The sequence below is a fragment of the Cetorhinus maximus genome, chromosome 19, assembly GCF_964194155.1.
Source record: "Cetorhinus maximus chromosome 19, sCetMax3.hap1.1, whole genome shotgun sequence".
Lineage (NCBI taxonomy): Eukaryota > Metazoa > Chordata > Chondrichthyes > Lamniformes > Cetorhinidae > Cetorhinus > Cetorhinus maximus.
This window is the reverse complement of record NC_135897.1, coordinates 48879490-48891584: the sequence shown is the minus strand read 5'-3', so window position 1 is coordinate 48891584 and position 12095 is coordinate 48879490. Positions and strand designations below refer to the sequence as shown.

At 45.4% G+C, this 12095-nt stretch overlaps 1 protein-coding gene across 1 annotated transcript in view; it reads right to left on the bottom strand.

The window, feature by feature from the left end:
* ccdc150 (coiled-coil domain containing 150) overlaps positions 1 to 941 on the bottom strand; it is a 114998-nt gene extending 114057 nt beyond the window's left edge. Inside the window, exon 1 of the mRNA XM_078563817.1 lies at positions 821 to 941. The gene's annotated coding sequence lies outside the window, so the exon portion shown is untranslated. The remainder of the gene's footprint in view (positions 1 to 820) is intronic.
* Positions 942 to 12095: the final 11154 nt, after the last annotated feature.

Here is a 12095-nt window from a genome sequence, read left to right as displayed (position 1 = left end):
TAGTGGTTATAATTCTCCCCCTTTGACAATAGTAAGAAACTACAAGTATTTTACAAGTAAATGCGAAGCATAATAGATTGTGTATTCTTAAAATTCATTTTTCTTTGTGAGGGTAAATTGTGAATTATCCAGAAGCACTAACAGCTCCAGAGGGGCATCTAACCAAGTCCACAGTGAATAAAGTAGCAGTGTTGAAATGTGGATAGTAATACAGCAGGGAATTGCCCTGCTCCGTTGAATTCCCCCTTTTCACCCGGTTGCCCACTTTAAGTTCCCACTGTAATCTCCAGCACACGATATCACAGTAAAAAGGTTATCCTTAAGTGGCACGAAGCTCCAACCTCCAATTCGCTCCCTAGAAAAATCCCACATCCAGCAGTGAAATATAAAAGTGGCTGACACCCGTCATTACATTTCACTGAAAAACTCTATACAATACTTAATAAATTCATGGGCTCAAACATCGACATCATCGTTGAGGACAAAAAAAAAACATTTTAATCATAAAATTAAACGTTCAGCAGGCACATTAAGTGCTTTGCAGCGGAGGAATAACTACAAGGAAGGCTGAAACCGGGATGGAAGAGCTGAGAACAGGGAATGCGAGGGACAGAGTGCAATGGCAAGATCTTATTCCACTACAGTCTACTCCCTGCTGACCAACCTCACCCTGGTAAAGGGTTGCAATGTGCTTAAATCTAAAACTACTTCCAACAGTGGCAGAATGCAGCAGTTTTCGCTTCGAGTTTTAGAAATTAAAAACGATGCAAGGTGAATTGGAAAATTTTGAAAGTGAACAGGTTTCCAATGTAGCTCCTACCTTACAGCCTGCGCCCGCCCACTCTAACACCGAAATCAAAGCAATAGTCTGGTCTGGTGACAGAGGCGCGCTGAGAGGCGGCTGCAGGCGCTAGGCCCAGCCTCTGGTTACCATGGAGACCCCGAACCGCCCGCTCTCCAACCGAAACACCGCAACTGGGCATGCGTCATTGGAGAGCCGAGCTGGGCCAAAACCTTGCTGGAAGATTATTTGTTCAAATTCAGCCCATTAATTGCCATTCAAACTGCTGCTTTAGCTCTCAGGGACATGCAACATAGTGAGGAGAATGACAGGGATTTAAGTTTCTCATTTATAACTGAATAGGGCAAATTGAAGCCAATACCAAAGGATACTCACTCACCACGAGGGTGAGGTGTCAGCTGTGGCTCAGTTCATAGCACCCTCGCCTTTGAGTCAGAAGGTTGTGGATTCATGTCCCACTCCCGGAAAAAAAAAGTCAAGAACTGTGAATGTACTCGAAAGAGTTACTGCAGCCCATTTAGAGAGCAAAGTGAAACTTAAAAATGACTCACCTGTCTAATTCACCTAATTAATGCTTCCAGGCTTCAGCTCTCAAATACTGGCTCCCTCTCTTAACCTCACCACGAGGGGAGGTAATAGGAGGGGAGAGGGTGGTGTTCCTGAACCACACAGGGTTTCAGAAGTGAAGCTGATTCAGATGGTGCTCCCCAGCTTTGTGGCTGTAAATAGCATGAATCATTTGCAATTGAGCTGTCTTCAAAAGAGGTCTCAGAATTATTATATGTTGCCCCACAAAAGGGTGGAGGTCTTGTGGTGTTGTAGGTGGTGTCCAGTCTCTGACCCAGAAGGCTCAGGTTCAAGTCCCACTTTAGGACTTGATGACCAAGGAAGGTGTGTTCATAACCTGTCCAAACAGGTTGAATATCAATTTGTAAATCCTTCCAACATACAGCAATGGCAGGCAGTAAGAGTGTGAGAGATTCCTGGTCAGCTATGTGATGGAAACAAATTGGAGCCTTTACCATTACAGTCCATATATCCAGGCTATAATGTGCATGTTGCAAACTCAGACCCTTTTGGGGGACTGGATGGCAGGTGTGGATCAGATTGTTGTCAGCAGCACAAGGTTCAATCCCTGTTCTGGCTGGGGTGGATTCAGACCTGCCTCCTTGCCCTACCGGTGGTGGTGTTCGTGGTGCTGTGGCTCGGACCTGCCTTTATGCAGAGGAGAAGAAGAAGGAGGAAGGTCCCAGGAGAAGTAATCAAGCAGAAGCCACATGAGACCAAGTAAAGAAATCTTTATGGAGCTGCATTGACACCATCTGCTTTTGGGGTATTCTCTCTGGTCTTTTGCTGTGAGAAGTCAAGAGAGGAAAGCACACTTTCCTGTCCTAGACTGGGTTTGCCTAGATGGTGATATTGTTGATTCCAAAAAGGCAATATGAAAAGTGGAATAAAAACAGAAATAAACTGGTAATATTCAGCTGATCAGGCCAGCAGATCAGGCCACATCTATAGAGAAAGAAACAGTTAACATTTCAGTTTAATGACCTTTCATCAGAACTGAAAATTGTTAAAGATGTAACAGGTTTTAAGCAAGTACAGAGAGATAGAAAGGGGAAGAACAAAAGGGAAGGTCTGCGGTAGGGTGAAAGGTGGGAGAGATTAAATGACAAAAGAAATGATGGTGCAAGGCAAAAAAAGGTGATAATTGGATGAAATTAAATTTAAAAAGCCTGAAGGAAGTTTAAATGGTAAAGCAGAATCATTACCAAAAGCTTTTGTCTCACGAATTGGGGGCATTGGTTATGATCAGAAATTGTTGACTTCAATGTTGAGTCCAGAAGATTGTTTAAAAAAAGACTTGCACTTATATAGCACTTTTCCCAACCACCAGACATCTCAAAGTGCTTTACAGCTAATGAAGTACAATCACGGTTGTAGGAAATGTGGCAACTAATTTGCACACAGCAAACTCCCACAAACAGCTATGTGATAATGACCAGATAATCTGTTTTTTGTGATGTTGATTGAGGGACAAAGATTGGCCAGGACACCTGGGATAACCCACATGTTCTTCTTTGAAATAGTGCCATGCAAGATGGGGCCTCTGGTATCAGGGGATCTTTTACATCCATGCAAGATGGGGCCTTGGTTTAATGTCACAGCCAAAAGAAGGCACGTCAAACAGTGGAGTGCCAGGCCTGGACTTTTGTGCTCATCTTTGGAGTTGGAATTGAACCCAGAACCTTGTGACTCAATCGAGAATGCTACCACTGGGCCACGATGTAAAGTGTCTAATAAAAAGATAAAGTACTAGTCCTCAAACTTACCTTGAATTTCATTGGAACAGAGGTCAGAGTGAGACTGGGAATGGGGCAGAGAATTAGAATGACAGATGATGGTAAGCTTGGAGTCATGCTTGTGGACTGAATGAAGGTGTTCCACAAAGCTTCCACCATCCTGTGCTTGGTCTCCCCACTGTAGCGGAGATCACATCGTGAGCAGTGAATACAACTTACAAAATTGAAAGAAGCACTAAATTGAATCATTAGCCCAGATTTTACGGGACTTGGCGGGACAGGGAAGACGAAACTGGAAGCGGGTGGTGAAGGCTTTCCAATTCTGACTCCTGTTCAAGTAGAAATCTCGCACTGGCAAGGATAGATGACCACTCAGTGGCTGGAGCCAGGCTTTGAGGTGGCAGCCGTTTGTCACCTGATGAGGAAAGAAGTGCTGGCTCCATATTTAAAGGGTTGCCAGCAGCCAAGCCCTCTTGCGAACACCCTTTGCTTTAGCAATCCTCCCAGCAGCCATCCTCTGAAGACTTAGGCCAGCAAGCATCCAGCTGCCATCGACCCCTCCGGCATCCAGCTGCCATCGACCCCTCCGGCATCCAGCTGACATCGACCCCTCCGGCATCCAGCTGCCATCGACCCCTCCGGCATGCAGCTGCCATCGACCCCTCCGGCATCCAGCTGCCATCGACCCCTCCGGCAGCCAGCTGCCATCGACCCCTCCGGCATCCAGCTGCCATCGACCCCTCCGGCATCCAGCTGCCATCGACCCCTCCGGCAGCCAGCTGCCATCGACCCCTCCGGCATCCAGCTGCCATCGACCCCTCCGGCATCCAGCTGCCATCGACCCCTCCGTCTTTCCAGCTGCCATCGACCCCTCCGGCATCCAGCTGCCATCGACCCCTCCGGCATCCAGCTGCCATCGACCCCTCCGGCATCCTCAGCAGAAAGCCACAGGAGAAATGTGCTTGTCGGCATGTCAGGAGCAAGATCCTGGATGGTCCCATGGTTCAGTGACAATTCCCTGGCTATTTGGGCAAGACAGGAGGTTCTCTTTTCCAGGAACAGGAGGAGGAGACCTCCCTGTGTAACAAAGCAAGCCCGGTCAGAGGTCACAGAGGAGCTCAACAGCCATAGAGTCATCTGGAGAATGTGATTGCACTGCTGCAAGTTTGTCAATGACCTCTGCTCCAGAAGGTGAGTGCCAAACACCTCGGTTCTCTTTGGGGGGGGGGGAGGGGGGCAACAAATGGATAAGTGTGAGGGTGCAGTTACTGGGGAGTCAGTGGCAATAGGTAGAGGCTGCAGCTTTTTCTTGGAAAGGAATGTTTGCAGCTCTGTGAAGGGGTGTGAGCCTGACACTGTCGACCCCGCAAGGTGGTTCCAGAGTCACCCAATACCACATGCATGCTATTGGCCATAGAGGCAGCAACAAGTATGCAAGGTATTGTTTGTTCTAGTGCAGCCACCAACACTTTTTCTGTATTCCCACAGGAGAAGAGGATCCAGAATGCCAGGGAGAGGGACAGGACTGCGGTGGAGCCCAACCATTGCCATCCTAACGCCCATGGAAGAGGAGGCTCTGGAGCTGGCAGGTCATCATGGCGGCTGCTCCGTCATGGATAGTGAGGCTGACATGCAGTCACTGGGAGGTGAGCCACTTCATCACCGAGGATGAGGGATGGTGTTCATATATCCTCCAATGTACATATAAATGTGAGATGCAGGCCATTCTGTGAGCTCCTGTCTTGAGGGTCAAGAAACGTTGATCATTCCATTCTCTCCCACAGGTCAACCACAAGAACAGGCTGCTGCCATCTCTGGGAAACATTCATTCACCTTGGGGAGAAAGAGGGGACCTCAGAGGGTGCAGAATCACACCGTTCCTCCGCACTCCACCAGTTGCACTCTCAAGCAGATTCGGGCTCACAACTTGGTGGGAGCACCATATAAGCACCTGACCAGCTGTCAGAGGCTGTGACAGCCAAGTCCACTGACATTCGGAGGAGTATGGGAGGCCAAGCCCATGCTGAGCCCCGGGTGGGTAACTGGTCTTTGGAGTTTTATGTAATATGGCAGCTGCTGGAAGTTCAGCGTGAGGTGAATGAAGATCTGACGGAGATCTATTCTATTATCGTCGGTTTTGGTCTGGTATGTGGTAGTCATGATCCTGGACTTACAGATATAGCTGGAGGCGATACTGTTAGCAAACTCTATCTTTTATTCGACATTATGCTAACTATTTACAAAGTAGTCTCTACACGATTCTCTACATAGAACTATCTCCATGCTCTGTTCTTATGTGATCTTACATCACTAATGATACAGATTACATATTTACATATTCAACATTAACCCTTTGTATTACATCGCCCACACAACAACCCCCCCCCCCCCCCCCACCCAAGTCTCTGACTCAAATACTAGTTACATTATCTTTCATCTGCCCCCCAGAGTCTCTGCCTTCATCTCTGGTTTACAGAGATAAGCGTAGTGATGGTCTCACAACTCTCCCCAACTTTGTTCGGATCTCTCTCTCAGGTTGCATTGGATTCAGGTTCTCTCTTGGATTCTGTTAAGTAGCTTGTGAATCTTCAGAGAATATTGGTTCTGTTCAGGTTGTCTTCCTGATCATATGGATAGTTAGTCCATTCAATTGATGGTCTTCTTATTGGTGAAATGAGTGTGCTTCTGTTTCTTCTTACTATTGCATTCCCTGTTTCAACCAGATAAGACTTGTCTTTTCCAGTACTTGGCCTTCTCTATTCTGGTCTCTAATCCAGACTGGCTCACGTAGTTGGAATTCTGGTTAATTCCTGCATTCTATGGTGTGATTTGCACGATACTTATCCCTGTTCTCCCTTGCCCTCTCGATGTCAGAGGTTTTCAGACATGGTATGAGTGTATGTGGAAGAACAGAAAGTTGTGTGCATAATCTTCTTCCCATCAGTAGTTCGAACGAAGCTAATCCATTCTGCGGTGATGTGGAATGTTAACTCAACAGTGCTAAGTTAAGATCATCATTCTTTTTCAACAAAGCTTTGACCATTCTTGCTCCTCTCCTGGCCCCTCCATTTGCTTGTGGGTACCTGGGCAAACTAGTTGAATGGACAAATCCATAAAAAATTTCTTGAACCCTTTATTGCAAACTGTGGACCATTGTCTGAAATGACAAGATCTAGAATGCCATGTGTGGCAAAGATCTCTTTTAGTGAATTGATGAGTGCTTCTGAGGTTGTTCCATGAAGACGTTTAACCTCAATCCATCTGGAGTAATAGCCAACAGCTAGAGGAATGTCTTCCCCATGTACTTGAATGAGTCCATTCCAAGATATTCCCAGGATCTGGATGAAAATGGTGAAAACATCAAGCCTCTGCTCTTGGCGATGGATTACACAGGTGATGCAGCTCGAAATCATATCCTCTAGTGATTTTGAAATTCCTGGCCACCAGACTGAATTCGTGCCCGAGCATGGTACTTTGTAATGCTTGGGTGTCCCTGGTGTATTCTTTGAAAGATTGAGTCTGTGAACTCTTGGTAGATTAATAAGTCATCCACAATACTGAAGTGTCTGCATTGCTCGAAGTACTGTTTTAAGATGATATTGTTAGGAACATATTCTTGTGATCCATTTTCACAGTATTCTCTGATTTTAGCACATTCTTCATCTGTTTTATGTGCTTGGTGTATTTCGCTCAGCTTCTGTGTGGTTGATGGTAAGAATTTCGTTATTAGTGAGCTGTATGACTCTATCTCCTCAACAAGATTTATGTCCTCCTGTTCAGGCTTCCCAACAGGAATGCGTGACAATACACCTGTTGTTTGCTGCTTGTCTTGTACGTATTCTGTCTTGGCATCGAACCTCATTAGTCTCAGCCGGAATCTCTGGACTCCACATGGCATCTTTGCTAGTTCCTTGGTGTTTAATAATAGCTTGTGGTCCATTTCTATTGTAAACTGGAAGTATAAGATGTAGTTGGCAAACTTCTCACAGGCTCATGTGGCTGCCAACGCCTCCTTTTCAATCACCATGTATCTTTATTCGCTTTCTACCTAGATCCATAATATATGGGTTCCGTCTTTCCGGATTTGAAAGAGTACTGCTTCCAGTCCAGTCACTGATGCATCCGCAGCAACTATTGTGGGCAGTTCTGGGTCGTAATGTGTCAGTAAGCCTGGTGAAATAAGCATGTTCTTGATGTTCTGGAATGAGATTTGTTGATGTTGTCCCCAACACATGATCTTGTCTGAAGAATTGTCATAGTGGTTCTTTCACACGTGCCAAGTTAGCAAGGAAATTCCCTTCCTGGTTGACCATCCCCATGAAGCTTTGGAGCTCCGTAATGTTGCACGGTGGTGGAAAACCTTTTGTGGCCTTGGTCTTTTGGGGATCAGATCTGATGCATGAACAATGTATCCCAAGAGACTTCTAGTGGGTTGAGAGAACTCACACTTATTGATGAGAGTTAGCCCTGCTTCTTCCAAGTGTTGCAACACTGCTCTCACTCTTGTATCATATTCTTTTGTGGTGGACCCGTGGATCATAATGTCATCCATGTGGCAGATGATCCCTTCTAATCGCTCCAAAATGATTTTCATTGTTCTCTGGAAAACATGATTCCAAAAGGTAGGCAATTAAAACAATACCTCTGGAAAGGTGTGATAAATGTAGTCAGTAGTTTGGATTCCTTATCCAGAGATAGTTGCCAGAAACCACTGTTAGCATCCAACGTTGTAAAATAAATTATACTTCTGGTTAGCTTTACTAGATTCTCATCCATAGATGCCATTGGGTGGATCCCCCTTTCCACAGCTTTGTTTAACTGTGTGAGGTCAACACAGATGCGAATCAAGCCACTCAATTTTGGTACAGGGACCATGTTTGATCACCAATTCGTGGATTTGGTGATAGGTGAGATGACTCACTGATGCAGCGTGGATTTAATTTCTTTTTTCACCTTCTTTAAAAGTGGGTGTCGAACTTTCCTTGGTGTGAACAAGCACATTGAGACCAGATGCAAAACCAATGTGATGCGATAGGCTGTTTTCAGCTTCCCTAGACCTCTGAATAGCTTTGGGAATTCTATTCTGAATGCTGTTGATTTTTTTGAGCTTCCTAGCTCACAACCTTTGTAGATGAGTTGTTATTCTGTACAAGCTTTCAAGCTTAACAGTGAGCATTCTTGATTGTGAATCACATACAAGGTTTCTGTGATTTCACTTCCTTTATGCTGGAGCTGAGCAGTCAGCTGTCCCTTGACTTTCAGCTGAATGCCTCCTGAACCATGGAATCTTATAGTCGATGGCTGGAGTATCTCTGCTTTTAATCACTTTTCTGTTTCTGACAGAATTGAAACTCCTGCTCCAGTGCCTAACTTGAAGTTGGCTTTATGTCCGTTGACCATAATATGTGCACTCCAATAGTTTCCTTTTGATCCTGTGATTTCCCGCAAGGATGGCACTTCTGGTTCTTTTACTTCTTCAATTTCTTGAATGTCTTCAGTTTCCTGAATGGTACATGATCTTTGCTGTTTTTCCTTTAATTGATTAAAAGCTGTTTACTGTGGCAAACTGATTTAAAATGGCATCTCTCCTTGCATGAATGCACTCTGCATTTTTGGCAGAGCAATCTTTGCACCGATGCAGCCTTTTGACACCAAATGAAAACACTGAATAATGACGGCTACAGTACCCTCTTTTTTTCTCTGGGTTTAGTTGTGCTGCAATTTTTTTCATGCTAAAAACTGGACTGTGTAAGCCTGTTTTCTCCATGAGATTTATTTTCGCCTCGACTAAAAACTTTTGTTTTGCTTTCCCTCTTCTACCTGCCTCAATATCTGTACTACTTTCAATAGGGTGAAGTCGTCTTGCGACTGCAAAAAATCGGTGGAGTTTCTCGCATAAGACACCCACAGCAATGCAATCCCTAATTAATTCATCCTTAAGGGCTCTGTATTCATAATTTTATGTTAATCAATATAGCTCATTAATAAAGGAATCTATGATCTCCCAGTCTTTGGTTGCGCCTATTAAATTTTGCTTGCTCTATGATGGTATTTTTCTGAAGATTAAGTTAAGTATTGAAGGCTTTAATAACTCCTTCACAAAATGCCATGTCTTTGTTAATGCCCTGTCTGACCATTATGCCATCTTCACTGCTGCCTATGGCGTATAGTAAGGTACTGACCTGCTCCTTTCTAGTCTTTTCTGCTAGTCCCAATACTGTTCTGTACCTGATGAACCTGTGACGCCAGTTCTGCCACTTCTCGGCTTGATCTGGGCTTTCTACATGGTCGAGGCACACCGGTAAAGATAGGACTTTTTCCATCACTTCCTTTTATTGTAGCTTCTTCTGAAATACGGTTGAAGATTTTCCTGCCCTGTCCTTGTCCTGCAGTCAGTTTCCTCACTGTACCTTCTAGTCGCTGGGCTCTTCGCTGGTTACTCCTTTCATCGTTTTTAACTGTTGCCACCATCTGTTTTTGTTGGTTTTGGTCTGGTATATGGTAGTTGTGGTCTTGGACTTACAAATAAGGCAGGAGGTGCTACTCTTAGCAAACTGTCTCTTTTATTCAACATTATGCTAACTATTTACAAGGTAGCCTCTACATGATGCTCTGCTAAGACTATGCTCTGTTCTCATGTGATCTTACGTTACTGATGGTATGGACTATATATTTACATATTCAACATTAACCCTTTATACTACATCTCCCCCCTCCATGTCTTTGACTTAAAAAATATTATTTACATCATCTTACAGGTATGCGCACCCTGGCTCAGACCAGGAGCACTGCAAACTCCCTCTTGTCTGCATGCATGACCTCCTCTATCGAGAGTTGGCGAATCTCCTGGAGAGTTAAATCCAGCAGGCCAGTCAGTGGATCCCGTGTGCAGACCTGCATGCCATCAACTTGTCCATCAGCTCAAAGGAGAATAGTAAGATGAGAGGGGAGGGGGTACCTGGAGACTCCACTAAGTCTTTGTCTATCTCAGGTCAGCAGGGAGGTACAATTGTGGCTTACAAGGGAGGAGGAGCAGTTGCCTTCTGTTTCTGAGGGCTCCTCTCATAGTGCTTCTGCTGTGGACAGTGGCTGCTCAGCCCATCTGCCAGTGACACCGCCACCTCAAGTTGTCACAACGACAGAGGAGAGTTCTGCACCTGTATAGGAGCCCCTCAGCATGCTGGGACCCTGGAGGCCTCAGGCAGCCAAAGGACAGCTGCCAAGGTCATCCCAAGCCAAGGGGGAACAAAGTCAGCAGCCTACCTCCACCCCACTGGCAGCAGAGGGGGAGCACCATGTAGGAAAACTGGTAATAAAATCAAGAAAACATAATAGATGCGCTTGAGCCTCACCGATTTAGACAGTTAATGATTCTCTGCCTGAGTGTGATAATTATGCAATAAATGTCTGATTTGGTTTCTGAAATTTTCCATCCATTGTTGGTTGCTTTCTGGCAGTGCAAGAGTGGCATCAGTTGAGGCAAAGGCTGTCTGGGGGTTACCATGATATATGTACTCATCTTTTGCACATTGAAAAAGAACTTGGTTCTCGTGGCCGAGGGGTTCTGGACTTAGAGAAGAGGTGAGTGGCATTTGCATAGGTGGAATATGGCTTTATTTTGGCTTGTTGACTGAAGTGGGAAGGATCAACCGAAATTAATAAGTTAAGTACCTCCCGAGCTTCTCTTACACCTATATCTTACCTATATCTTAGCGCCTTTCAAATGGCTCTTCTTGTCCATCAGGATGCTGCAGCTGGTCATCATCTTCCTCCTTGTCTAAGGATGCCTCATGCTCCACCAAGTCTTCAGCAGCCAAGGCTGCAATGTCAGGTTGTGTAAAGTGTAGCAAATCACCACTATCTGAGAGACCCTTGCTGGAGTATTTGAAGGACCCCATTGGAATGATCCAGGCACCTGAATATCATCTTGAGGGGTTGCCTCATTTTTTTTTTATTCCTTCTTGTGATTTGGGCATCGCTGGCTAGGCCAGCATTTATTGCCCATCCCTAATTGCCCTTGTTCAGAAGGCATTTAAGAACCAACCATATTGCTGCGGGTCTGAAGTCACATGTAGGCCAGACCGGCTAAGGACAGTAGATTTCCTCCCCTAAAGGACATTAGTAAACCAGATGGGTTTAACACTTACCATTTAAATCTGGAGGGGTCCGTAAAAATGTGATCTGTTGCCTCATGAACAAGCTTAAATTCTTGCCAGTTGCTGATTTCGAGAACACAAGCAGTATCCTCACACGTAAAATTCAGGTCCAGCACGATGATGCCAGTAGGAGCTGACCCAAAGCCATTCCATGCAATTTTTCGCACCCCCACCCCATCACCGTTGCCATCTGTTCCTGAGGCATAAAATCCTGGCCACTGTTTCACCTGAAGGAGTGTTGGGACCCTGAATGGTGGGAAGGGAGGATGTAAAGTGCAGGTGCTGTACCTCCTGCACTTGCATGGCAAGATTCAGTGGGAAACAGAGGTTTATTGGGAGTGATTAAAGACTGGACTAGGGTTTCTTGGCGGGAATGGACCTATCGGAATGCTGAAAATGGAGGAGATGTGTTTTCTGGTGGCATCATGTTGGAGGTGGCGGAAATAGCGGAGGATGATATTTTGAATGTGAAGTTGGATAGGGTGGAATGGGAAGACAAGGGAAACCCTTGTCGTGGTTCTGGGAGGGAAGGAAAAGGGTGAGAACAGAAGTACAGGATATGGAACGGATATCATCAAGCGCCCTATCAACCACGGAATCCTGGAGCAGAATCTTTGGTTGATAGCAAAGGAAAACATGTATGGAAGATGGCATCGCAAAACAGATGCAACTGAGATGGAGAAACTGGGAAAGTAGAGTCCTTACAGGAAGCAGCGTGGGGGAAAGTGTAGACAGTTATCCATGGGAGATGATGGGCTTAGAGTGGATGTTGGTCGATAGCTTATTCCCAGAAATGGAGATCAAGAAAGTGAGGAAGGGGAGAATCTGAGATGG